Source organism: Lycorma delicatula, chromosome 7, assembly GCF_047948215.1.
Source record: "Lycorma delicatula isolate Av1 chromosome 7, ASM4794821v1, whole genome shotgun sequence".
NCBI classification, from domain to species: Eukaryota; Metazoa; Arthropoda; class Insecta; order Hemiptera; family Fulgoridae; genus Lycorma; species Lycorma delicatula.
In genome coordinates, this window is record NC_134461.1 from 96,896,164 (window position 1) to 96,924,062 (window position 27,899).

Below are 27,899 nucleotides of genomic sequence, written 5' to 3' on the forward strand. Positions count from 1 at the left end.
AGAATATGATGATGAAATAATCTAGAAATCTTTTTTTACATTCAGCGAAAACATAATTTTTCATTAATTGGTATAAAACCTTTTAAACCATCCTGATCATGCCGTGATATTATGACATCCAAAACATTATTTTTATCACAACAAAAAAAAAATTAATTCAAAAGTATTCAAATGTAAATATTTAAAAAATATGTAAACTGATTTGGGTTATCTAGATTTTAAGATATTGAAATATGAATGATCAAGAAGAAATGAAGGTAGCTAAAATAAACAGATCATGTTGATTATCATTTAAAAGAAAATTGAATTAGACTTTAAATTAAAAAACTAATCACATCGTAGAAGAACTGGGATCGAATAATACAAACCCCGGAGGATTACGAAATAGTTATGAAGTGAGCTAAATCACAAAGAGCTTTTAATGAAGGAAACATTTATAAAATACCTAAAACATGCACGAAATTAGTTCAAGTTGTCCGCAACTTTATTTAATTTTGTAATTATTATTTTTTCTATTCCTTCTAACGCGAATTTTTTTTTTAGTACTTACCAATATTAATAATTTGATGATATTAGAGGGCTAAAATTGATTTTAAGGGAATACTTTACAGTATTACTCCAGTGCACGTTCCACAACTATGAATTTGGTTACTGCATAAAATATCATAAATTATTCTCGTAAGTATATAATTTCAGTACTTTATAAGTTACACTTAATTTAACCTCTGTTGACAGATAGTAATAAATCAGTTTGTTTTTCTTTTCTATTTATCTATTTTCCATTATTAACCGCTTTTAAAGAAACCACAGCATCATATTTTAGAAATTTTTTTTTTTTTGCGTGCTACAGATAAATCAGCAAATTAATTGTTTAATATTGAATAAAGTTGATGGTCTTTGGATAACTGAAAATAACGATCTTTGCAACTGTATATATTTAATTTTTTTAAAAATCGAGTCATAAATCTAATTAGGAAAATTATTAAATTTATACAGAAAAAACTTACTTAGAAAAATGCGCCATTTTGTTTCCATACACTGACGATATGTAACGTTCGCAATTTATACAATACAGTACATAGTTTATAGTAAAATAATTTAATGTACATTACATGGAAGGTGTGTTGAAAAGATTGACGTTTTATTATCTTGTTGTTCATTGAACATTGATTGCAATGAGTTTTACGAAGTACTACTACAATACGCTGTTTTTCTTCTTTTTTCCCTTCAATACAATAATATTCTTTTCAATGCAAACAACACTATACTAATAGTGTAAAACTAGTTATATTTCACTTTTTTGATATGGTTATACTATTATTTTTATTTCATATATTACTTCCTCATTCTTCTATTTTCAGACAATATACGGATACTCATATAAAGAAGCCTTTTTTTTTTTATATGTAGTTTATATATGTAGTTTAATTCTGAAAGCAGGTAACATTTCGTAATAATTTAGCCCTTGATAGATAATTACACACCATAATCTTCAATATCTTGAAACTGACAAAAAAAAATTAATAAAGCACTTACAAAATAAAAGACATAACTATATATATACTAGAAAAAAAGGCGGACCTTAAGTCCCGCCGCGAAAATGTAACACGGTTTATGTTTCATTACACATGATTTTGTTGAATGTATTTGCCAACTGTAAGTAAAAACTGTTCATGAATTTAGCGTACTAACAACGAAAAACTTCAAATCCTGAACATTTTTAACCCTAACTCCAGTGTTAAAGACCAATTCCAGAGCTCTAACTCCAGTGTTTTCCTTTTTTATCTCCAAAACACAAATATAATTTTAGATAAATCGTTCGTATAAAGAAGTATAAATCGTTCGTGCGCTACGCGCAGTTGCCCGGCGCACCACGTGGCCTGCTCTGCACCAATAGCAGCTAAAATAAAAATGTGAGCTCTTACATCAAACAAACCCACGCACCATCCTTTTTTATGGTAAGAATTGTGAGAACACTGAGTTGAAAAAAAAATGTGTCTGTAGTACATCACGCTAACGTTTGTTACTAATATAAAGAGAACTGTTCTATCGGTGAATTGAGACCCCAGTTCACTGAAAATGATTAGCGCGGTACATCCCAGTTAAATTAAATTATGTATATACATTGTTTATAACATTATTACGACATAATGTTTAATTGTTTATTTTTAAGTTTGTTACGTTTATTTTTTAATAATTGCTACTACCTAATTGTATTGGAAAACGGAGGATATTATAAAATTTTTTTGGCTTCGGTAAGAATGGTTTTATTAATCCAACCTTGCGCCAGAACAATTTATTTAGATTAATTCCAAACCGTATGGGTTATAGTAAGAAAAATAACTGATCATCAGGAAAAAAAAATACATATGTGGGATTAGCAGATGGTTATGATATAAAAATAAAAAATAAAAAAACAGGCTTGAAATGTTTTAACATCTGGAATTGAAGGAAAAAGAATTTAGTACAAAATGAACGAAAAATAATATTTTGAAACCTAAAAGCTTTGATATAGTGTCTGGATAAATCAATTCAGATGTTGATAAGATATAATTATAAATAAATTGTTTGTATTCGGTTACTTTCCTTAGTAAAAGAGCATTTTGCTCTGTTATTAAGCAGCTAAACAAAATTTAAGTGAAAGCTCAAGGTATCACCGATGGCAAACAGATAGAATAGGTGGAGGAATTATTAAAAAACAAGATAGACCCTTAAAACTTTTGAAATGTTCTGTTACTTGATTTTTATATTCTGATCCTACGACAGAATAATTTACTAAAAATCATTTAGAATAAAATATTAAGATTAAGTGGTTAAATGTGGTTAAGGAGCGAGGAAATTTATAGTAGGATGGAAGAGGGAATATAAGTTAGATTTACGCAATGAACAAGCAAAAAGCAATTTATGGCATGAATTTGAAAAAAAAACATTTTTAAGGCCATATTTTGAGGAAAATTTGAGAAAAGGTAGGTAGAGGATGGCTGGATCAAGCATGTGAATGTAAAAAATGATTTTTGTTAAATACAACTTTTTTTAAAATGGGTAAATAAAGCAAAAAGAGAATGATGGTATAACTTGAAGAAAAAATATTAAAGTGAAAGAGTGTTAAGGAGGAAAGAAAGAACCTGTACGTAAGAAAACATTTTCTAAAATGGGAACAAAATTCGAGTAATTTTTTGTTCTGTTTAATGGTTTTAAATTTCTTTGATCAGTTTGCTCCTATAATTTTTAAAATAAACCTAGTAAATTAATCAACAACAAAAAAACGAAAGATATTTTATTCATAATTGCATAGACCGGTTCACCAATTTTAACTTCACTAGTATTCAAATATCATAACCCACCGGGTTGGTCTACTGGTGAAATCGTCATCGCAAATCAGCTGACTTCGAAGTCGAAATTTCTAAGATCAAATTCTAGTAAAGGCAATTACTTTTACACGGATTTGAATACCAGATCGTGGATACCGATGTTCTTTGGTGGTTTGGTTTCAATTAACCACACATCTCAAGAACGGTCCACCTGAAACTGTACAAAACTATACTTCATTTACATTCATACATATCCTCTGAAGTAATATCTTATGGTATTTCCTGAGGAGGAAAAAAAAAGAAAAAGTATCCAAATATCATGTCAACTCTACACCTATTACTTTAAACTCTCCCAAAAGAATAATTTTAATAGAATTATAAAATTATTCATTTTAGCGGTAAATTAGAAAACTAATGTTAACTTTAATTTTAAATTCACTACTTCTGTTCCACATATATCCTGGTTAAACGTAGAGAGGTGTAGAGTCTTTCCATTTCGATTAAATCTAGAAAACATTACAGAATGCGTTTTACAGAATTCTATATTTCCTAATTAAATTTTACTTTCAAAATACACTGAGTGATTCAAAATTGTATAGCAATACTTCGGATCTGATTTAATATATTAATATAAGTAAGAAAAAAGTCCTGCAGACATAATTCGAAACGTTTTGTTTTTAAGTTATGACTAGCAAAATATTCCGTTCTGATCTGCTTCAAAGATATAAAATGAAGCCGTACTGAGATTAATTGGGGTTAAATAAAGACACAAAAATTTGGTGAATATTATATGAAAAACTCATTAAAATAGGTCTCAAGACCTATTTTGAATTAAGGACGTTATCTTTAGAATTTTTTTTTTGGAAAACAAAATTGTTGCAAAATCCAAAATAAAAAACGGATCTGTGGGGGAGAGAACTTTCCTTTTTTATTTCTTTGTACAAAGTAAAGGAAATATTTTGATCATGAAAAATTTCAGTTGATATTTCAGATCATGAAAAACTAGTCAACGGAAATATCCATTTTGACTAGTTTCGACGTGACTTCTGTACGTATACGTATGTATGTATTTCTCATAACTCAAAAACGATTAGCCGTAGGATGTTGAAATTTTGGATTTAGGACTATTGTAATATCTAGTTGTGCATCTACTCTTTTAATTGTAATCGACCGAACCAAAAGGGTCCAAAAAAGCCCAAAATCAAAAAAATAATTGATTTTGGACTTTCTCTTAACTGCAGTAATAAGCCCTCATTGAGAGCTTTTCAACGATTATCATAATTGGTACTTATTTTTATTAGTTACAGTCAAATAAAATTTGAATTAATGAAAATGTGGCAAAAAAGTTACAATTTTAAAACATAACAAAACTTCTTCATTATGTTAAAAAGCTGTCGATAAAAATTTAATCCTCAAAATAAAACAGAATTTTCAATTAACAGTACTTAATTGGTGCATATGAGTTATGAGACAGTACATTGTTAAACACTAACAAAGTCTAAAAAATCAAGTCACCCACCTAGCGATCAATCTTTTTGATAACAGTGGGTACATCCGAAAGTTGAAATATCTCCATGGGCTTGACTTAGAGGCTGCTAAAAGACAGTTTGCATTACTATCGTCAAAACTAGGGAAGTTATTTTTGTTTATTTCTTTACTTTTTTGTTTATAGTTACAAATTGTATTGTTCTTGCCAGTTTAATTTTACGTTGTTATAATCTGTCGTCCCTTCTTTGTTTTTTTTTTTTTGTTTTTTTTTTTTAATTATGAAGTAAAGGCAGATATACATGTGTTTTTTATCATACGATTTACTTATGGTTCCACTTAAGAAGCCAATTCTAAATGTACTAGTTGGTTGTGGAACAAAAAAAAGTGCATATGTTTTAATACGTTATAGCTAAATAATTAAGAATTTAATCCACGTTTCAGTTGTAGAAGGGCGTGACTGAATCACTCGCTGTCCGCGCCACGTGCACAATCTCTACAATACTTACCTTTTATTGATGAGTATTGTTCATTCATCACATTATACTGTATGCTGCAGTATATATTGTGTCCATAGTTTGCATTATAAGAATTATTATGCAGCCTTGTATACAGTATACAGTAATTTATATTTCCGTTTAGTTATAGCAATTGTTATATTCCAAAGCCTATGTATAAATATATATTGCTGACTAAGTGTTTGTGTTTTTTTTTCAGGTAAGATCCGCTTACGTATGCATTACGATTTATGAATACCTTAAATCACATTACAACATAAGGTACAGTGGAAATTTCAATTACTAAATATAAATCTAAAATTCATCATATTTAGTTGATTCCAATTTAGTATTAATTAAAGAATTTCTTAGCATCGAAGCCAGTATAAATTATGGATGCTCGATAATATTAAATATTTAAAAAAAAGTTAAGAATCCTTTTTACTTTTATTGCTATATATTTTACCTAATCATTTGTAATGGTTTTTTTAATTATAATAAAAAATGAAATTTTTCATGAATTATATTTGTTATTTTCTTAATGTTAAAATTTGTAAAAAAATTTATTAAAAGATGTATCTTTCTTTTTCTTCGTAACAATTTATATTTTATATTTAATTCGAATTTAATTTTCATCGACAAGCTTGACAATACAGGAGTATATTTAATAACGTCAGTTAAACAGTAAAGTTTATAATTTCTATTGAAAACTAAGTTTGTAAACCGGCTTCATTAGGGTTGTCCCTTCCATCTATCGCAAAACCTTTTACGAGTTCATAACAATTTTCTTGTTAAATTGAGCTGAAATTGATGTCTGTCATAATACCCTCACATAGGATATTTAGTCACAAAACAATAGCAAATATGAATATATTTTCACGGCTAGAAAGTCAAGCAACAACTGACATTAAAAAAAAATTAATTTCTTTCCCCCAAAAAAATTAAATTGTGTAAGTTTGCTGTCCAAAAAATTATAGTTTGTAATTGAAGAAACATTTGTTTTTTCTTTAACCTCCGGGACCACCGTTAGGTATTGCTTCAGATATAGGAACTAATGTAGATCGTAGCTTCAGTAGTCTTTGAATACTGAATTTCTCGCCTTTTGGGGTTCCTGAGCATATTTTCGAAATTTTAAATAGCTAAAACTAAGTCGAGGTCAAGATAGATTAATTTTTAATAAAATTCGGTTAGGCAGTGCAGAGGTGATACTTTATCAGAAAAACAAATTTTCATTCATAGAATGAAAATATATTATATTATGACATTATATTGATATATATCAATATAGCTAGGCGTTACTGTTTTCTGAACTTTATATTAGTATGGTCAAAAAAAAAAAAAACAATAGGGAACTGAACTTTGCACCGGAAATACTAGATTAATGATGATTGAGATGAGCGAAAAACAAATTTTTCGAAAATAATTTAAACCACACAGTAAAAAAAAAATCAAGAAACCCTTTTTTGACAGCTCTTTAGAAGTGAATATCCGATATGAAAAAATAAACAGAATTAAGATAAATTCACAATTTATACATAGGATTTATAATTCTGAACAGAAGTTCACTACTGCTTTCATCAGGAGTAAAAAAATTAAAATTTCGAGTTCTTGCAAAATTTCTTTCAAATTCATCAACATCGAAAAAGCTGGTCCTCCTTTTTTAACAAACCTTGTGATGAAATTCTTAACGAAAAATCGTTTATGGTTAAGAGATTACATAGGAAAAGTTATACATAAAAAAAAGTATAATAGAGTTATCTAAAAATTTTCGTTGATGTTTTTTTTTCAATCAACGATTTTCCAACTATATTTCAAGTTATTGAGGAAAATTAAGTGGTCAGAAAAAATCTAATTAAAACACATCTTATAAGTTGTTTTAATGTTGTTTTCAAAAATAACACTATCACATAAATTGCCGTTAGGTAAACATTTGATAAGATTACTTTTAATTAAAATTTAACAAATCGAAATGTTGCACTCCGAATAAAAGACAAAATTTTGAAAAAATGAGTGAAATAAAATCAGTGAAGATTTTCATATTTTAGAATGGATTAGGAGATAGACTTAGCTTTACCTACAATCATTAGACTACTACAGCCGTCTACCGGGCTGGTCTAGCGGTTAACTCGCCATCGCAGATCAGTTGATTTCGAAGTCAAGAGTTCTAATGTTCACATCCTAGTAAAGGCAATTATTATTATACGCTTTTGAATACTAGATCGTGGATACCGGTGTTCTTTGGTAGTTGGGTTTCAGTTAACCACAGATCTCAGAAATGGTCAACCTGAGACTGTACAACACTACATTTCATTTACATTCATATATATATCATCCTCACTTATCCTCTGAAGTAATATTTTACGGTGGTTCCGGAGGCTAAACGTAAAAAGAGAGAGTAGACTACTGCAGCCACCCGTCAGAAAACAGAATCCCACAATTTTGCCACAGGTAGCCCCTCCCCAACCAGATCACACTAAGTAAATCATAATGGCTTTATAGAATGCGGCATCTTCATTATAATCCATGCAGGTTGTCAGGCATACTCATACAATGAAAAATCGAAAAAAGTATGAAGTTGAAAGAATCAAGAATAAGGAAAAAGGAAGTGGTGGAAGGGAATTCGGGTCTTCGGAGGAACTGAAGAACGAAGCAAAAAAAAAATTACTTAAGGTCCTTGTAGGCAGTGGTCCTCATTCCGGTCATAATCCCTCCAACACGTTTAGAAGTAACACATTACTGATTAACGATATTGCGTTACCAGTTACTACTATAAAAACTGCATTTCCTTGAATAATCATTAAAGAGCCATCTAAGAACAGGTACAGGATTCCTAAAGAAACAACCTTGCTTATTACCTGAATCTTTTACGTATAGAAGTATCGAAGTGAACTTTGTAGGCATCCCTTCTGTAAACTTGAATCAATTAAAGCATTCTCTGAGCTCTCCATTATTAAGATACCTTCTCACTGACCAATTATTATCAGAACTACCCTCTCTTTTATAAATTATATCAGAAGCTAATAAATTATTCTGAATCCTGTCTTACTTCTTCTTGGATCGCTATGTGAAGAGTATGCAGGGTAATGAGCGAAGGAAACGTAAATAAATAGTTACGCTTGATACTAACTTTATAACGTAGATACGTAAAACAGTGGTTGACAACTACAGTATGTTGGTGGAAAAATATCTCTCGCGTAACAGAATTGTTTCCTTTCTCGTCACGTCTAATCATTCCCTACCGCGTATATAATTTATTAACTTATTTTATTGTCACGATTTAAATTTTTATTACCATGTTTTATTATCCTGTTTTTTATGAAGGTCATGAAATTGTACATTAAAAAATCGGTTATGTTTAAAATTAGATGAAACTAAAAAAAAAAATCCTTTTGGTACGCCGGAAGGCTGAGGTAGATTTCACCGTTGCTAAGTAGGGGGTAAAAAATATTTCCACCTGAAAGTTACGAAAAACTTCTAATTTACTCAATACGACAATGGTTGTATGTGAAAAAAAGTTTCACATGTTTAGCATACGACAAGCCCCATCTTCTTACAATTCCAACAATATTTCGGTCATCCTTGTCGTAAGGGTTGGTCATATCAAAAATAGTTTCTGACAAACGTTTTAGGTAATATCTAGAGGACTAACGGTCACTTTAAGCAGATTCAATGTTATGCCTATTAAGGGAGATATGAACTTTTTGTCTTTAAAACCACATTTTTTCCACCCCCTGGTCCAATGGTTGATGATATCAAAAAAGTTTACTTAGATAAGGTTTAGGCCCTTATCCAAAGAATTGTAGGAACTTTAAACAAATTCTATATTTTACTTAATAAGAAAGTTATAGCGATATTTTTTTTTCGAAAAAGCCCCCATTTCCTCCCCCATAGTCCGATTTTGCCCATTAACGAACTCGATCGAGATTTGGAGTTGTTATATTTTATGTATTAATTTGAAAGTGATTGAAGTGGCGCAAAATTACAGCTGTTATCATGTCCACAAGAAAGTGAAATATATAAATATATAAACTTTTAAAGTGACGCTTGTTTTGGGGTCTGGGGGATTTGGAACGCGAAGATATGTAGACATTTTCCGGAAGTCGAATCACGGTATCCAGTATAATAGGTACCTTACTTATGAAATCGACCTAAAAAGAAAATATAGAAATAATGCTACATCGAAAAGGCTTCAAAAGAGATTCAAACTTGTATATAAATATGGCTTCAATTTTTCTGCTGAAAAGAAAATGACTCGATCCGATGGTTTTTTTTTAAATTAGTAATAAATTGTAGTCAATATTGTTCTATAATTGTTCTTACGTTTTCGGTTTTGATCTATTCTGATTATTTTTTTATTTCGATTTAAATAATACTATTTATGATAGATTGTATTTTTTTAATATATAAATCAATATGAAAACTAGATGATTATTTTACTTATAGTTTTAGAACGAGGAAAGGAGATCCCAACCGTTTGTTTGTTTATACTCTTACTTTATATATTGATATATTTTAGCGAAAATTTTCAAGTAATAAAAATTTAAAAAAGTAGAATTTCGAACAAAATTCATAAAGCTCTTTTTAAAATATCAAGGAAATATTCCTTCCCCCATCTAAGAAAAATATTAAAACATTTAGTTAGATTTTTAAACCCTCCAACTTCTGAGGACAATACTTAGTTATTTATTTGTAGCAGATGAATTTTAATAAAACATTTTCTGATGTTAAGAAGTAAAAAAAAATAAGTTTAAAATAATTTTTGTCTGAATCATTATTTGGAATGTGGACTGAGGATGATCCTCTTCCAGACAATAAATACGATCTAGTTAACACATACAAAGTACTTTAACTTGTATTCTATATTCGAACTATATATATATATACACACACACACACACACACACAGAGAGAGAGAGAGAGAGAGAGAGAGAGAGAGAGAAATGCGTAAAGAAAGCAAAATATATGCGGTATACAAAAATAGATGAGTAGTAAGAAACAGAAAAATGAACAAAACGGAAAGAATTTGTAATAAATAAATAAAAAGAGAAGAGATTGAGATATGTAGTTAATTTACTCCGTTGAAAGGTTTATACTCATAGCTTCATTTTTTATATATCACTGAAGTATGTGTAAATATACACACATAATGAAATTTAGTATGTTCATATGTAAATTAACAGCGAGAACCCTCTTGTTAGTAACTATGATGAGTGATGCGATACCGTATCATTCTTTCTTCCTTCCCTCGCACACTGCCTCTCATTCTGTTCTCAAAATTCTTCATTTGTTATGTTTTAACTCCATTAGCGGTCGACTGATGTTTGTCTAAAACGGGCGTGGTGTATAATAGGAAATATATGGTAGGAAATGAAATAAATCTGTTTCCATTTTAGACGTCGTGTATGTTATAAAAATGAAAACATCAGACTAAAATATTTTTACGTCTGTACATATTTATTTTTAATCTACTATATGTTAATAATTTATATTTATTTTTCTATTCGTATCTATTTATAATTTATAAATCCTACCTGCATAATATATCTGAGCCATATAGCCTATTATTTTCAGAAGAGAAGACTTGCTGGTATGAAATATAGTATCTGTCATATTTGATAAAAAAATTTATAAATTTAATACAAAGCGGTACCCTTATACAACTTTATTCTATTATAAACATCGTATCTTTATTATTTTCCCACCTTTCTATAACGGTTCGTAACTGATGTGGAACGAAATAGATGTATAGTGTAAATTTCACACTGTAGTAATTATTATTCTCGTATAACCTTTAGGCAAATATCCCATCTAATAAATAATAAATAAAAATCAAATGTGAGGAATTATACTAGTTAGTCTGTAACCAGCTATTATTACTTTTTTCTTGTAAGTCTAAAGCTTTGTATCAGTTATACGATGTATGTACATTTTATCTGAACATCGAATTATAATTATTATTGCTATTAAAAAAAAAAAAATGTTTTGGATGATATCTGACAACGTAAATAATTATGTTGACTAAGAAAATATAATACAATAATTATCGATTAAATTTGAAATAAAAGAGTAAATTTATTAAAAACTAAATATAATAATAAAACAGACGAAAAACTAGAGTAAAAACAAAAAACAAAAATTATATTACATTTACAATTTTTTTTAAATTTAAAGTTTTATATCTCTGTCAAATTAAAACAAACTACCAACAATATACAATCCAATTTTTTTTTAAATCGGCGCCAAATTCATGCCGCCGATTTAAAAAATAAAACAAAAATGGCGCCGAAAAAATTATAAAAACTTTTTAAAAATTCGAAAAATTATGTTTTTATGCGGTTTTTTCTTTTATTGATTTTTACTTCCTTGTAGTAAGTAAAGGAACTATTGTAATCGCGAAAAATTTCGGTTTTCAGATTTCAACGGAAATATAAATTTTACTAGTTTCAGTACATACGTATGTACCTCTCATAACTCAAAAACGACTAGCCGTAGGATGTTGAAATGTTGGATTTAGGACTGTAGTAACATCTAGTTGTGCACCTCCCCTTTTAAATGCAATCGACTGAACAAAAAATGCCCATAAAAGCCCAAAATCCAAAAAAAGTTGGATTTTGGAGTTTTTGTTAACTGCAGTAATATGCCCTCATTAAAGCTTATCATAAGTGGTACTTATTTTCATTGGTTCCAGAGTTACAGCCAAAATTAAATTAATGAAATTTATGATGAAATTTTATTGTAAAGTTGTCATTCTGTGTTTAAATAAGACAAAAAACATTTAAAAATTCAATTAACCATATTTTTTATTTTTTCTGCTCCCCCCTTCAAAATTACCTTCCGAGAAATGTTTTTGATGTTTTTCTAAGTTTACTATGTTAATTGGAAGAAACTAAAAAACAAATTCCACTGAAAAATGTACAATCAATAAAAAGTAAAAATTTCTTCTTTTTTTTTGGGGGGGGGGTGTAATTATGAAGAAAGTTTACAGCAATATTATTATTAAAAGTTTAAATAAACAAAAAAAGTTTTTAAAAAGTTAAAAAATCAATATTTTTAAACTTTGATCGGCTTCTTCATCACCAATATTGCCTACAAAGTACTTTTTTGGATCACTTATATTACTAATGGGCCTAGCAAGACAAAAAGAATTCGGTTAAAAAATATGCAATAAATAAAAAAATAGCTTTTCCAATTTTTGGGGAAGGGAATTTTTGGGGCAAATTTATTTTTAAATAGTAAGATAAGCGTGCACACATGTATTGAGCTAAATATAAAGTGGGGTTATGTTTACAAAATTTTGAGTAAATTAACTCCAAAAACTGTCTATCCCAGGAGATATTGAACCCAAACTTTTACCTAAAAATTTCCCCATATATGAGTCTCTGTACAAAATTTCATCAAAATCGACTCATCCAATCAAGTTATTAAGTGCAAACCTGCCCAACACACGTACCACGTTTTTTGCCCCCCACCACGTTTTTTGTTTTTTGGGTTCCCTGGGTCATGAAACGTCCAGAAATGCAAAGAAACCCGTACCCCTTTTTCGATTTATCACCATACTTTCTTTCTTGCAAGATAACTCTAGAGCTATGATGCCAGGAAACTAAAAAATAGAAAATTAATATAGAATCATGACATAAAAATACTGCTACAGGGAATGAGTTACGGCTCTCTGGAATGGAAGGAATATACATAATTAGTATCTGATCATTATAGCAAAACGATATTTAATCTGATATAAATATTCTGTATTTGATTAACACACAATTTGTGTGTGTGTTTCCAACAATATTCTTGAATATTCGTGCGCAAATATTTATATCAGATTATATATTACTTTGCTATAATGATCTAATATTAAATAAAATCCTTAAATCGACTGTGTAAAAAATATAATTCTTTTTAAAAAAAAAAAGTCAATTAAATTATATAAAAAACTTCAATAGTTACAGTGGAGAACCCACTGTAACTACTGAACCCAGACATAAAGGTCTTCTCCCTGCCCCTCACGTGCGGAGAGGAACCCGACTTCACCTGGCAACACAGCTCCTTTCACTAAGTGAAGGAGATCGGCGTATGTTCTTCCCTCCGCTTCAAACTACCACTGTTGTCGTCGGCGGGCCTACCGGTCATTTCCTGCTGACATCCTTCGGCATTGACACCAGTAAGTGCACAAGATAACTCGTCCCACCCGTCGACCGAAGTACTTGACTGCACGACGCAAAAGTTGGCCGACTCGTCCCGAAGGCCCTGAGCAGCACACCGCTCTACTGTGACCATCCTTCATAACTCCAGGAACTGACCGACAGACAATGGAGGCCACCTCCCGGTCCCAGGCTGTCGGATCAATTATGAGGGCGTAATCAGTGTAACAGATGTCAAACCGTGAAGCAACACCGTCTCCGGACGTCCCGATCAGAGGATTGAACCCCAAGGACTTGGCCTGCCGACAATTTACCCGAACGAGCCAAGTTCCTGATCCACAGCGCTTTTCGGAAAACCGGGACGTGATTCGGGTCAGCCCTTCCCGCCAAGTCAATCATCTAAGCAAATGACATTCCTGAGATGTCCGTGTCTTCTTCGAAACAGCGGTGTCCTGCATCAGAATTGAGGATTGGAAAACACCCTCAGGCCAGCCTCAAAGGACCAGCCTCTCAAGATCTCAATCAGCGATATCGTCGTCAATCATACGATGAATCTCCACACCAGACCAGGACACACACTGGTCCAATCCCACATCTGAGGTCTGCGAAGCTACATCCGTAATGATAAAGTATGTTTGGGTACTCTCGTCCACCATTTCCGGCTGCATAGAGTGCCTCTCGTCGGACTCCACATCAGTGTCATCAAGAACATCCCGAAACGTATCTTCCATTCGACTAATGCCATCCATGTTACGAGAACACTTTAATTTCCAATTTTGTGGTCACGTTAGGTCAACGAGAGAACTCAATACTTTAACGTAACGTAAAAAAATCGCCGTGTTAGTTGTCAAACATTTGTCCTGCCTCTTGAGATCCAATATCCACTGCGGCTAAAGCCGGTAAGTCAGCAGTCCGTTGCTGCCTCCTAGACGACGTGTCTTTCTTCATCATCTCTTGACGCCTTTTTAACAATCGCTCCTCGCGCTGAAGTTCGTCATCTCCATATCCGCTAAACTATCACTACTGCCATAGGAGGGGACCTCACGAACCACATCTCGTAAAGCCTTCCTCCCTCCGGACCGACTGCCCGCAGCAGGAGTGAAAACCTCCCCAACAGAGGGGGACGTGGTCCCGGACCGATCTGGTTCGGTCATAGTCCACAACTAAGTTAAAGTTTTTATTAAAATTCAACTTAACAACTCCTTCAAGTCGAATGTAAACAAACAAAGTAAACTAATATTACCAGCTGTGTAACCAAGCAAACGTTTTTTGTTACCGTGAGTCAAACACAAAATATAAATATTAAACACGTTATTTAAATTAAATAAATCAGCGAAACGGAAACCGAACACAAAAGAAACATTATCTAACAAAACGAAATAAAACCTAACGTAATTAAAATTAACGCAAAACGAAGAATAACGCACAGCCAAAAATAGTGTGACGCGAATAAAGCAAACTACAAAAAAAAACAAGAACGGAATAAATAACGAACAAAATTACTAAAAGTAACACAAAACAACGAAAAACGAACAAAAAAAAACTTTAAAAGAAAAACGCAGAAATAACCGCAGTTACGCAGAGCTAGGAAACCCGACTATATCCAACAAGAGCTAGACATAACTGGAAAATTACTTGTTAAACAAGTGATTTGCGACGATATCACTGCACTGGGCTGGTCTAATTCATTAATCAATAGTATTAGTTATAATGTTTAACGTAATTTTTTTATTTCTTTTTTAACCTCTGGGTCCACCGTTAGGCATGCTTCAAAGGATGAGATGAATGATTTGTAGCATGTGTGAAAATTCCATGCCTGACCGGGATTCGAACCCGGGACCTCCGGATGGAAGGTTACCACTCGCGCCACGGAGGCCGGCGTTTAACGTAAATTGGATAAGGCGATGTTCACTTAGAAATCGCATATTAAATTACATATTTAAATATGTTCCTGAATATTGCAGATGGTAAAGCGGTACCTTTCCCGTGTGTGAGGTACGTAGTTCGAGGCCGACCATAGTAGTTACATTTTAACTTTATCTGTGGTTCCTTGATATTTTCTGCGGTCATCATTCTATTGTTAGATTCTAATTAACAACACATCCTACCTACAGGTACAACACAATAAAGGGAATACGATATTTCTGATAAATAAAAGTGATATTTCCGAAATATCACCACCACGCTATTAAGTATATTAAAAAAAAAAATAGTTTATACACCAAATTGTAAAGAAAATAATTATTCATTAAATAAGGAATAAGTTATATTAATAGAATATGAATATTAACAACGATGATAATTATTATCTTAGTTTTAAATGGTAACCATAAATTATCAGCTAACTTAAATTACATTTCCTCCGTATATATATAAATTTCAAAAGATTTTCAGAAAATTAGTTAGTCTATATGTGCATTTTATTCATTAAAAAATACCAATACAAAAGTAACATATTAGCAATTTATATTTTATGTAAAATATTTTAGATCTAAACTCCAACAAACCATGACTTCGAGCTCACTTTTTTTTCTTGTTGTAAATAAGCTAAACTATTTATTGAAAACTTGAAACATCTCTAACAGGGTAAAATAATGACCGCTGTTAAAAATTTATTTTTAATTATATCTTATTTTAATTATTTCTAAGATATCTTATTTTCGGATCCGTATGAAAAATTAATACAAACCTCTTTTTAACAAATTTTAAATCATTTAACTAAACTGATTTAATAGTTCCAAATATATGATGAGGGAGTCGAGAGGTGGTAACTCACGAATTTAATTATATAATATATTGCTTAATATCATATACGTAGTAACTGTAGTTATGCTAGACCAAGGTTTTATCCATGTTTGAATTTATTGTTTAGCTACTTAATTGAAAGGATAATAAAATATATAATTACAAAGAATAAATAGCATATTTAAAAGATTTGTAGCTCTTAAATATGCTTTTTTTAAACTGTATGATTCTAATCTGAAATAGGAATATATTTTTCATTCAAATTTATACGTGATTTAGTGTTAAGTAAACCGATAAAAATTTAATTAACAACAAATAAATTGTTAAACACAACATTACGCAATTTTTAAAAGAACGGAAACTTTTTTTAATAAAAAAAAAATATTTTTACATTATGTTTTATATTATTACTATGAAGATAAAATATTTTAAAATATTGAAAAATAATTAATTAAACATATTTTTATGTTATCAGTTGATAGAATAAATTGTTCTTTTAAATGGAATTTTGTTGCATTTAAGCTCAGTTGCCCAGATATGAATGTAGGTTTCAGTGTCAAATCAATACTTTACCGAGAGAGAAATAACCTCTACTCTCTTCACATCCTTTGCCATCTGCTAAATTCAACTAGGGTTGATACTTTACTTTAAATAAGGCCAAAATATTTACAGTCGTTAAATAAATAAGTATTAATATTTGCTGGTTTTTTTCTCTATATAATACATGTATAAACACATTTAAAAATAAATAATTCTCTCTCTCTCTCTCTCTCTCTCTCTCTCTCTCTCTCTCTCAATATATATATATATATATTTTCCCCTAGATATTTTATTATTTTTCCAACTATAGCAATATATGCTGCTATAACAGCTATAACTAGCGGAAAGGTATATAGATTTTGTCAAAAAGAAATCTAATGGTCTTTTTAAGTTTTATGCCTTAAGGAGATATTTCAAAAAAAGAAAGATTTAAATAAATTGTAAATAAGCTGCGAAATAAATTTTTTATTCCAATCTGTACTGTCATTGAAAGGGGAGAATAAATTAAATCTTTGCAAAAATTGGAGAAAGATCTTTTTGCCGAAATAAAATTTCAGATCTTTACTGAGGTACTTTAACAAAAAAAATATTTTCTAACAATAGTTGAAGCTTTTTATCAAGACCATAAATTACCAAAAAAAAATTATTTCTATTACCAAAAAAAAACCTAAAACCTTTAAATTTGAGTAGATTTTAAAAAAAAATTATTTTCAAAATAAAGCAATGTCAGGATAGGAAAAATTACTACCATCATTTTTAGAATAGAATTATATAATAACAAACCTCAACAAATTAATATATATATATATATATATATATATATATACATATACATATACTTACTAGCCGGACAGGGCTCGCTTCGCTCCCCCGACCGTCTAGCCAGGACCCTTGATGCGATCGTTATCCTCATGGTTGTGAGAAACATTCTTCGCATTTATATGCTCATTCAACCTTCAAGCGCTTATCTTTCTTGCTATCATGAAATCCGGCTACGCTTAGTAGTACTTGATGATCGTCCTAGATTTAATTTCTTCTTAGAAAGCATCATGCAAAATATTGAAAACTACATAGAAAGAAGAAAAAAAAACGAAAAGCTCTCAATAAGGGCTTATTACTGCAGTTAAGAAAAAGTCCAAAATCCTTTTTATTTTGGGCTTTTTTTGACACTTTTGGTCCAGTCGATTGCAATCAAAAGGAAGGTACACAACTAGATGTTAGAACAGTTCTAAATCCACAATTTCAACATCCTACGACTAATCGATTTTGCTTGGTACAGACGTCACGCCGAAACTAGTCAAAATGGATTCAGGGATGGTCAAAATGGATAGATATTTCCGTTGAAATCTGAAAACCGAAATTTTTTGCGATCATAATCTTCCTTTACTTCGTACAAGGAAGTAAAAAGTAACTATAATGGTGTGAATATTAAATATTTTTCAGATATTCATTAAAGAAAAATGAATTAGTCATTTTTCTGTTTCTATGGTGTCAGAAGTATAAAGGAGAAAAGGATTAATCTTTGTTTCTTTAATGAATATCTTAATTAACTTCACCCTCAAGGGGGCTAGGACCTGGATCTATGGCTTAAAACCTACCCTGGGATAACACAAATGTATCCTGTAAATTTGAAAGCAATCTGTCGGTTAGTTCTGGCACGATACTGTTGCAAACAAACAGACCCACAAATTGTCGTATTTACTTATATAAGATGTAAAGTTATATAGATATATAATTCTTTTTGATAACCTTTAATCTATTCCGATAAAAAGATGTTCTGCTTGTAAGATTTTCGATCTTACTTAATGATATTAAGTTAGTTTCTTTTTTATCATCATCACTTATTAGTAATTGATTAATGTAACATGGTGGTATGTGGTCTGAAAAGTAAAGTGTAGCCTGATTTCATACTGAGATTCAAATTATTTAAGTGAAAATTAAAAGGGAAATATTAATTAAAGAAATACATATTTATGCATTTCAGAACAACTTTAACAAACGTTCGGTAACATTCGTTTCTTGGAATTTTGTTTTCTATTAATCATAATTCAGTTTTTTCTTTCGAACGGATTAGTTTTCATTTGGGGGCAATGTTTTTGTAACCGTATTTTTATTGAAAAAAAATAATAATGAAATTAGCTTAAAAACCCGTTTTAAAATGTAAAATAAAATAATTTCAAATCGAAATTTAAAAAATAGTTGAAAAACTATTTTTTTTTTTTAGGGTGATTTTTTAGAAAATTTGTTTTCTGTTAGCTTTATCTTTTTGTAATAGAACTGTGTAAAATATTGTTTTTATGTAAATATATAAGCAAGTTGTCACATTAATAATAAATAATTTTCAACTGTATTTCAAAGAAGGTAGTTAAAATTCTAAGCTTATTTAGTTGCCTAGAAAATTCCGAATCGCCGAATTTTTTTAGTAAACAAGACTGTAAAATTACAATAATTTTTGTATAGTAAAAACTGTTAATACAATTTATATTTTTCGAATTGATTCGGTTCTTAAACTAAATGTTTCTGACTTTAATTTTGTCTCAGAAATCTTAGCAACACTGGACAATTACTGTTTTATAATCATCAAACTTTTTCAAAAAGGAGTTGATCTAAGGAATAATGATATAAATAATATATTATTTTCTCAGAACTTCTTCATTCTTTAAAAACTAATATTAAATATAATTCACTGAATTCTAAATAAAATTTAATATACTCATTTATTCATATTTTATTATCGCAAATAAATTCTACATATGTATTTTTTTTATATTTATTCAGTCAAGAGGAAATGGCATCTTCCTGGAATATAATATGTAGTCATAACATAAATATGACGATGATGTAATCATTATCGTCCGTTTTGCTAATAAAAGATTTCATCTAACGTAAAATGAGAAATGCTGTACATGTATTAAATATAGTGCTCCTTTACTTATACAGGCCCTGAATACTTATTAACTTTTCATCAAAATCATTTATTGTTAATGATGTATAATAAATATACATTTCAATAAAAATATAAATGTTATAAACATTTTCATTTAAATGAAAATGAAATTTATGTATTTATTATATTTATAATATAAATATATTATTATTTGTAAATTGAGCCTGTTTAAAAACAACAAATTCATGTTTGTTTTTTAATTGAAAATTAATATTACAGATTTAAAAGCAACAGTTTTTTATTTTTATTAAGAACTTATTACAGAATATAATGTCCCGTAAGTTTCCATACATGGAAAAAATAAACGTTTTTTTTAATAAGGTATATCATGAAAAGATAGAAAACCTAAATCATTTCAAGGAACGTATCATCAACTCCATTACAAGTTTAACCCGTTCCCTGAGATTATTAATGGTTCGTATCTTTTCCTGATACACTATGGCTTTCTTAAAAAATAATGTTTATTTTTTCTTTTTATGGAAACTTACAGGATTACGTGTTCTTCAGCAGGGAGGACACGAATTGAAAATGTGTGTTTCAAAACAATGGTTGTTATATAGAGCATATATAGTGTGTCCGTAAAATAATAGTGGGGGTTAAGATGGTTATAATTTCGAAACAAAACATTGTAGAGAGATGCACTATACGTTAAATGAAAGAGAAACACTCCCAAGTTAATTTTTCAGTAGATTTCGATGTGTGTTTCGTAGTTACCCTGCAAACAAGTCGATATTCAGTCTCTTGCCATATATAGCAGAGAACATTCGGCGCGATAGAAAAAACAGCTTCACTGATCCTTTCTTTTAAATGGTTCATATTTCGAACTTAAACAGAAAAGATTTAAGTGAGATTTAACTTGAGTAAAAGATTTCGAACTTGAACGGAACTTGGGGTTATGAGTTTTTACAAAATCCCAAAAGTAGAAAACCGTGGGGGTAAGATTTGGAGACCATGGGGGTCAGGCAATCCACCTTCTCATCCGACCCATCGCTGAACAATTCTACAATAACTCTATATTATATAATAACTATGTTGTTTGTCGTCAGATTTTTACAACTAAGGTGTCGTTTTTTTCACAAAAACAAATGCTTCATAATTTTTATAATACAACATAATTTTATAAATCTAATAATTCCTAAGATATTTAAGATTGAAAAATTGAAACGACTGCCATTTTGAAATTTGTCAACGAAGAGTGTCGTTATTTTTTTCATATTAAAACACGTTAGTTTAAGATAAAGTACAAAATTTTATTGGGTTATTTCCAACCGTTCTTGAAAAATAATTTTTTTCTTAAAAAACAAAATGGTGGATAGACAGAAAAATATGCGTTTACGGACCTATGTTTACTGGACATTTTTTCTTCAGTATGTTAAGTAGAATCACTTCCTATAGTTTGGACTCACCTTTAAAGGACACAGTGTATATGGTTTTAAAAACAGCTTGTTATAAATTAAAATAAAATTTAATAAATCCACCGGGTTGGTCTAATAGTAAAACTGGTCGTAAATCAGCTGATTTTGAAGTCGAGAGTTCTAAGTTCGAAATCCTAATGAAGGCTTTTATTAGGATTTGAATACCGGTGTTCATTAGTGGCTTTTTTCCCCGTAGGAAAAGGAAAAAGCTCTGCCAGGCCCGCTCTGACGGCAAGTGCGAAACTCTCACCCTCTAAAAAAACCTCCCCCTCTAGTCACGCAGGAGACAGACCTAATCCACATGGTATGTACACAGCTCCTGCGCAATCACCCGGGCGCGCTCTTGTCGCCGAATTAGAATAGCCAGAGCGACGTCCTCAGGGTATCATTGGCGAACGACGACTTTGAGGAGCCCCCGCCGCCCACCACTAAGGCTGGCCGCCCATAGCCGTCCGGCATCGGTCTCTCCGCCTCAGGTCAACTGCCGTCTTACAGTCTGCCTGCCCCTCTTGACCACTGCCTTGTTTCTAATTATGGCTGACACCGAAGTCATTACTCCCGTCCAAGCATGTCTGTTCATTGGTAGCTGGGTTCCAATTAACTGCACGTCTCCGGAATGGTCGGCCTGAGTCTGTTCAAGACTACACCTTTACCGGTACATTCACACAGATATCGGTGAGTCCGCTAATGGCTTTAATTTTTGATGCGACTATAAATAAAAATATTCAGGAAATAAATTTAATAAATAAATGTGGTCTGGGAGAAGAAAAACCTAAAGCATACACAGTCATTTACAGTTAAGAGAAATCCACTATTATTTGGGTTTCTTCGTCCTTTTTTCTAAATAAAAATATATTTCATTGTATATGTTAATTTAATTCTTATTCTGTCAATAAATGCTTTGACGACATATTCATATAACATTACAATGTGAGATTTTACCATGGTTGGATATTTTGCCCTTCTATACTAAAAGGAGGATAGTGTTTATTTTTTTAAAAATATTGTCCGTGCTTTTGTTATCTGGAAACAGCTGCAATATTTTTAATGAAATATTAAAAAGGAACTCGAATAAATTTCAATATAATTTGATAAATTTATAGATGAAAGCGGAATATGTGTCAAAAAATAATAAATAATTTTTAAAATATAATTCACAAAAGAAATGCTGTTAAGATCATTTCCGGGCTATACAGTCTAATTTTATAATATTCACAAAAATTTTCATAAAGACATTAAGAAAAAACTAATTAAAAATCAAAACTTTCTTAATTATTACTTTGTATTTTTATTTCATTATTTTACAGAAACGGATATTACAATTACTGGAATAGTTCTTAAAAGGTGTTAAAAATGACGCCTACAACATCAATACAACACTGCACACATTACAATTTGTTTTCAAACATTTTAATCAGCTGATGCAATGGTATGTCTCGTAAGTATGCCGTTATTGCGGTTTTTAGGTCGTCAGTCGTGCGTGGTCTGTTGCGATACACTGCTTGTTTCGCGTGCCCCCATAAAAATAATCTGGGGGAGTCAGATCGGGCGATCGTGCAGACCGCAAACCCCTCCAAATGATTCCTCCAAATGATGAAAAAGTTATTAATCTGTTAGCTGTATGCGCTGTGGCGCCATCTTGTTGGAACAACTATGATTGATTTTTACTTCTGTTAACTGACTAATGAAGTGTGTTCACAAAACAACACAACTATCACTATAACTGAATTTTCAAAACGTATTGGACCCATAATGCGCGTTATATTCGCACCGACCCAGACTCCAATTTTCTCTTCATGTGAAGATTGTTCGTGTAATTTACGGGGGTTAATTATTGACCAGTCGTGATTTTTGTGAATTAGTATTCCCTCCCAAATGAAACCACGCTTTGTCTATACAAAACGTAATGTCGATGATACGTACGGAAGTTTTGCCAATAAAACGTTAAAACAATTGACTAAAGAATAACTTATTCTTTTGGCATGATGTAGGTTTTAGTTCTTGAACACACATTACTTTGCAGGGGAAAAGTTTCAGCTTTTTTTTTAAAGCTTCACGTGCGGTAGCAAATCCGATATCTTGCTGCTGTGCTAATTTACGCATTGACTTTGATGGACTTTCGGCCACAGCATCCGAAATATCAAGCAGCTTCTGTTCGTTTAGTTCATGTGGCCTTCCACTTCGATCAGCGTTTTTCGACCTTATGCCCGAAATTTTTCGATAAGAGTTCGAACTGCATTGTGGTGAGGAACAGGAGTATTTGAAAGCTTTTCAAAAAAATTGTGCTTCACTAAATCAGTATACTTGTCATCTTCACAAAATATGTGTTCAACGAGAAAAACGCGTTCCTCTACCGAAAGAACCATTACGTTTCTCGCAACTATTGATTCCGTTAACCGAAACAACAAGAAACGAAACACGTTCAACCATAACCTAATAACTGACGTCTTGGTTTATTACTGAGAAACGCCCAAAGAATCCACTGGGCAACCAATCTAAGCCGAAAGAACAGAATGCACCACATAATTTTAAAGCATACTGCACAGCGACTTTTGAAATGCTCTGTATCTTTAGATATTTTGTTTAACCTCCGGTTCCGCAGTCAAGCATTTTTTTCCGCAGAGGATGAGATGAATGTTTTGTAGTGTATGTGAAAGATGATATGCCTGACCGGTATTCGAACCCAGGACCTCCGAGTGAAAGCCCGAGACGCTACCACTCGCGCCACGGAGGCCGGCAGATACTTATATTTATTTTTGAAAAGTTTCACTGGAAACTATATTAATCAAAGCGAATTTGTTATCATCTATCTAATTTACTTATAGTTTTTCTGATCTATTCAAGAAACTAATAGTAAATATAACTTTGCACAAAAAAAACCCTAATTTTTATTAAGATTTCCCTTTATAGATTTTCTATTTAATTTTAATGACTTGTTTTCATCTTGGTAAAAAAAATTATATAAAATTAAATTTTAAAAAATAAAACTGATTTAAAAACTGCATCAAAAATATAATTTTTATTCAATTCTTTAAATTTCGACCTTTTGAAGTTGGCGTCAAAAGGTCGAAAGCGTTAAAAATCTGTTTGGTTGTTTTTAATAAGTTATTATCGACTTAAAAAAAGTTGAATATGCAACTGAAAAAATATGATTTTTCTAATATTTAGTGCACCTTCTTTAACAAAAAAATTGTTTTTTCGGTAGTCAATTTTTTTTAATGTAAAACGTTAATATAATTCTAATATTGCATTATTTTTAAATAGTATAGCCACATGATATCAGTTGATATATTCTGTTTACATAGCAACGAATTTTATTGATTTAAAAAAGAAAAACTATTAAAATGAATTGATTTTATTTTAATTACAATCGGTTGTACAAATTTACACATTATGTAATATAGTTTTAAACAAGTAATTTTTATAGCTTTATTCTAAATTATAGTTACTTATTTTTATTTATTTTTTTTTAATTTTAATTTTACGTGATCTCATAGACATAAAAATGAATTACCTTTAATTGAATAAAATAATAATAAACGACGTTAGTAAAATTATATTATTTCTATTTTAATATTTACTTCAAGTTTGTTTTTAAAAAACTTCGTCCGCCGTGACACAACAATAGATGAAATACAATAGTAAAAATGATGTAATTATTAACAGACTTAGATAAAAAAAAAATACACAGAAAAGTAAAAAAAAATGTAAAATAAAAATTTAGAGAGAAAACCACAATAAATTAATTGAACTAAATGAAATCAAACTGTAAATAAAAATGCTTGCTTCGATATTGCTTATAGTAACGATGATCATCATAGTAGCAATAATAATACTGAAGATAATGTTAAAAAAACTTTTACACATAACCTGAGTACAACGTTAAATTTCATTCTAATGTTTTGGGCGGTGTCTTATGCATAAATTATACAGGTAATAGCAAACAATATAAATAATATTAAATTATATATTACAGCTGTTGTTTTTAAAACGCTACACTTAAGTTTACCCGACGGATAAAATGACATATTATGCAAATTTCTATGCAACAAGGTGAAAAAGAAGACTTATGTTAAAGAGGAAGAACACGATGAATAAATGACTATTATTATTACTATTACGAGGGCGATGGTCAGCCTAGCAGCAATTACGTAAACCTGCAATTACGCGGACAAAACCAAAAATAATAATAATAAAGAAAATTATAATAAATCCATCATTAAACTGGTTTCATTCAGAAGCGTATTATATTATCTTTAATTTATTTTCTTCTTTTTTTTATTTTCCCTTAAATAGATTAAATTTTTTCATTAATAAAAAATTGTAACGAAAATTGCCGTATAAATATTTACATTTTTAATATAAATAGAAATGTAAAAAATAAAGTAAAAATTATGTTAAAAAAATCGTATTTTATTCATTTTTTTAACCACGTAATTTATTTTCACATCTTTTTTATGCTAATCTTATCAAAGATATATAATAGTAATTAATTAAAATTTCTTTGTGATCGTTGATTATTACATCACATTTTTAATTTATTTACGAGTATTTTTATTTTTTAGAATCATTTCTTCTGATGATAATGTACTATGGGGGCTCCTGATAATTTGAGTTGAAACTATAATTTTTTTTTAATAAAAAAAGTCTACTTAAACGAATTGATATATTTTTTAATGATTATCATTAAATTGCGTAATATTGCATTATTCATTACGTAGTATACAGCTTATTATAGTTCTGATAATCAAAATTATCTCAATAAAGAAATAAAAAATAAAATTGTTTGAAAAATTTATATTAATACTGCTGTAAAGAGTTTAAATATATGAGCCCAGGATTTTCCGACTGATGAAAATATTGAGATAATTCATCATAAATAATGCATACTAACGTTTATTATTTTTCCCCCCTTACTATTTTAAAGTACTCTTAATCGACTGCCTATTAAATTATAAATTATTAAAAATATTAATAGAAAATTAACATTCATGTCCATACTATAAAACATTGGGTATACTGTTTATATTTAAACCTTGCTTAATCATAATTTTTTTTTGAAGTTGAGGTTCCCAGTTTTTTAATTTTAAAATTATAAGAATCCCTGAATTATATTTTGATCGACAATTTTCAATGCCGGGTGACATGCTTTCTCTTTATTAAATATAAAAACATCACAAAAAGAGAGTTAAAAAAATTTAATTAGTGCTACTGATATTATTTGCGACCAAGATAATTTGGGATCTTTAATCGTCTTTTGAAAAATATTTGACTGACAATAGTTCTGCCTAAAAAAATCAAGTCAGGAAATCTCCGTTGTCCGGATGAGATAGGCCAAGTTAAAAAATACTTTTTTACTTTTATGATTAGGTAAGAGTAGGATGTAGCCTTATTAATATTAACTGAACGTCTTACTTATCCTGACATGTAGCTCTAACACAGTTTTGTGGATATTAAATCCCAAACTCTTCCGCTATCTGTTTTTTTTTTTTTTTTTTTTATTGTTTGGCCTCGATCGTCTTCATTTACTAACAGTACTTGCTCTTGTAATAAAAAGTAATTTTAATTTTTTATTCTCAGATAGTAGTGTTTTAAAGCAAAAATTACATTGTTGAGGAACTAAAGGAGTTATAATAAGTAATAAATTTCTACCGTTACAGAAAATGTTGTTGAATTAGGGTTATTAATATTTATTTCAAGATTTTATGGATTTATAACAAGTGGCTGTAAACTTAATTATAGAAACCTCGATTACATTAATCTAACTAACCTTGAATTCTAGTTCATCTTATCGATGTTAAGTTGGTCATTCCTAAAATCGATTATTTTTATTAATTAAACAATAGACACTGATAACACGAACATTTGAAGCGGTTAAAACTAACTATACCCACCTTCTAAACTTCAGATGTATTAAAGAAAGAACAGTCCACAACGTATCTTACAGTACATTCATAAAGTGATTGTTCAGTTGACTTCCTTGTATGTATTTTCAATCCTACACCCGATACGATTTATTTCGTAACAATTTTTTGATGCTTCACATCTGACGACTGATTGATTTTTTTAGCCTGCTTGATCAATTTCAACCAATTTTGATTTGCTTTTAAAAAATAATTTGATAATTTCGATTCCGTTTATCGAAGGTGGTAAACGTTTACAGAGATGATCCGGTTTTTAAAATTTACGCAAAAATGTTTTGTCAGTTCCGACGATGTGGCACCATTTTGGTTGGACCAAAGATAATTTATTTTCTCTTCTGTAATTTGATCGTTGAAATTAATTACAGAATTGTACAAAAAGATCATTAATATTATTTAAGAAAAAAAATTCCGGCAGTATAATTTTTATAAAGTTTCTTGCCTATACTACCATTTTAATCGATATTCAAAAAATTAGACATCTAAATTACGGTATGTGAATAAATAAATTTAACAGATGAATTAATATTTCTACTGTAAATAATGTAACACCAAAGAAATCTTCGAAATTTCATAGAAATACAAAAACCACGAAAATTCTGTTCAAGGAAGAATAAAAACTGTTATTCGTTGGCACTTAAAATCAGTTGTGGTTGGTATGAAAGGAAGTAAAAAACTTTCTTTGTGGTGATTAAATGTAAATTAATGAGGTTAATTATAATTTTCGGATGTACATATATTATCAAAAACCTGATTTTTACCTATTAATAAGAGTTGTTACATCTGCATGGAAAATTACAGAATATGATACCAATGTTATTTTAATTACATGAAATATGTTCCAACAATTGAAACCGAAAACTGATAACTATTAAAGATGTAATAGCTAAAAATTTA

The 27,899-nt window shown here is 30.1% G+C and overlaps 1 protein-coding gene and 1 long non-coding RNA gene across 2 annotated transcripts in view; both read left to right on the top strand.

Moving 5' to 3' along the window:
• LOC142327399 (uncharacterized) overlaps nt 1-5,814 on the top strand; it is a 38,087-nt gene extending 32,273 nt beyond the window's left edge. Inside the window, exon 2 of the long non-coding RNA XR_012756979.1 lies at nt 5,514-5,814. This is a non-coding gene — a long non-coding RNA (uncharacterized LOC142327399). The remainder of the gene's footprint in view (nt 1-5,513) is intronic.
• Nucleotides 1-27,899, top strand: part of Chd64 (transgelin calponin-3) — a 127,590-nt gene that overhangs the window by 55,911 nt on the left and 43,780 nt on the right. The window lies entirely within an intron of this gene.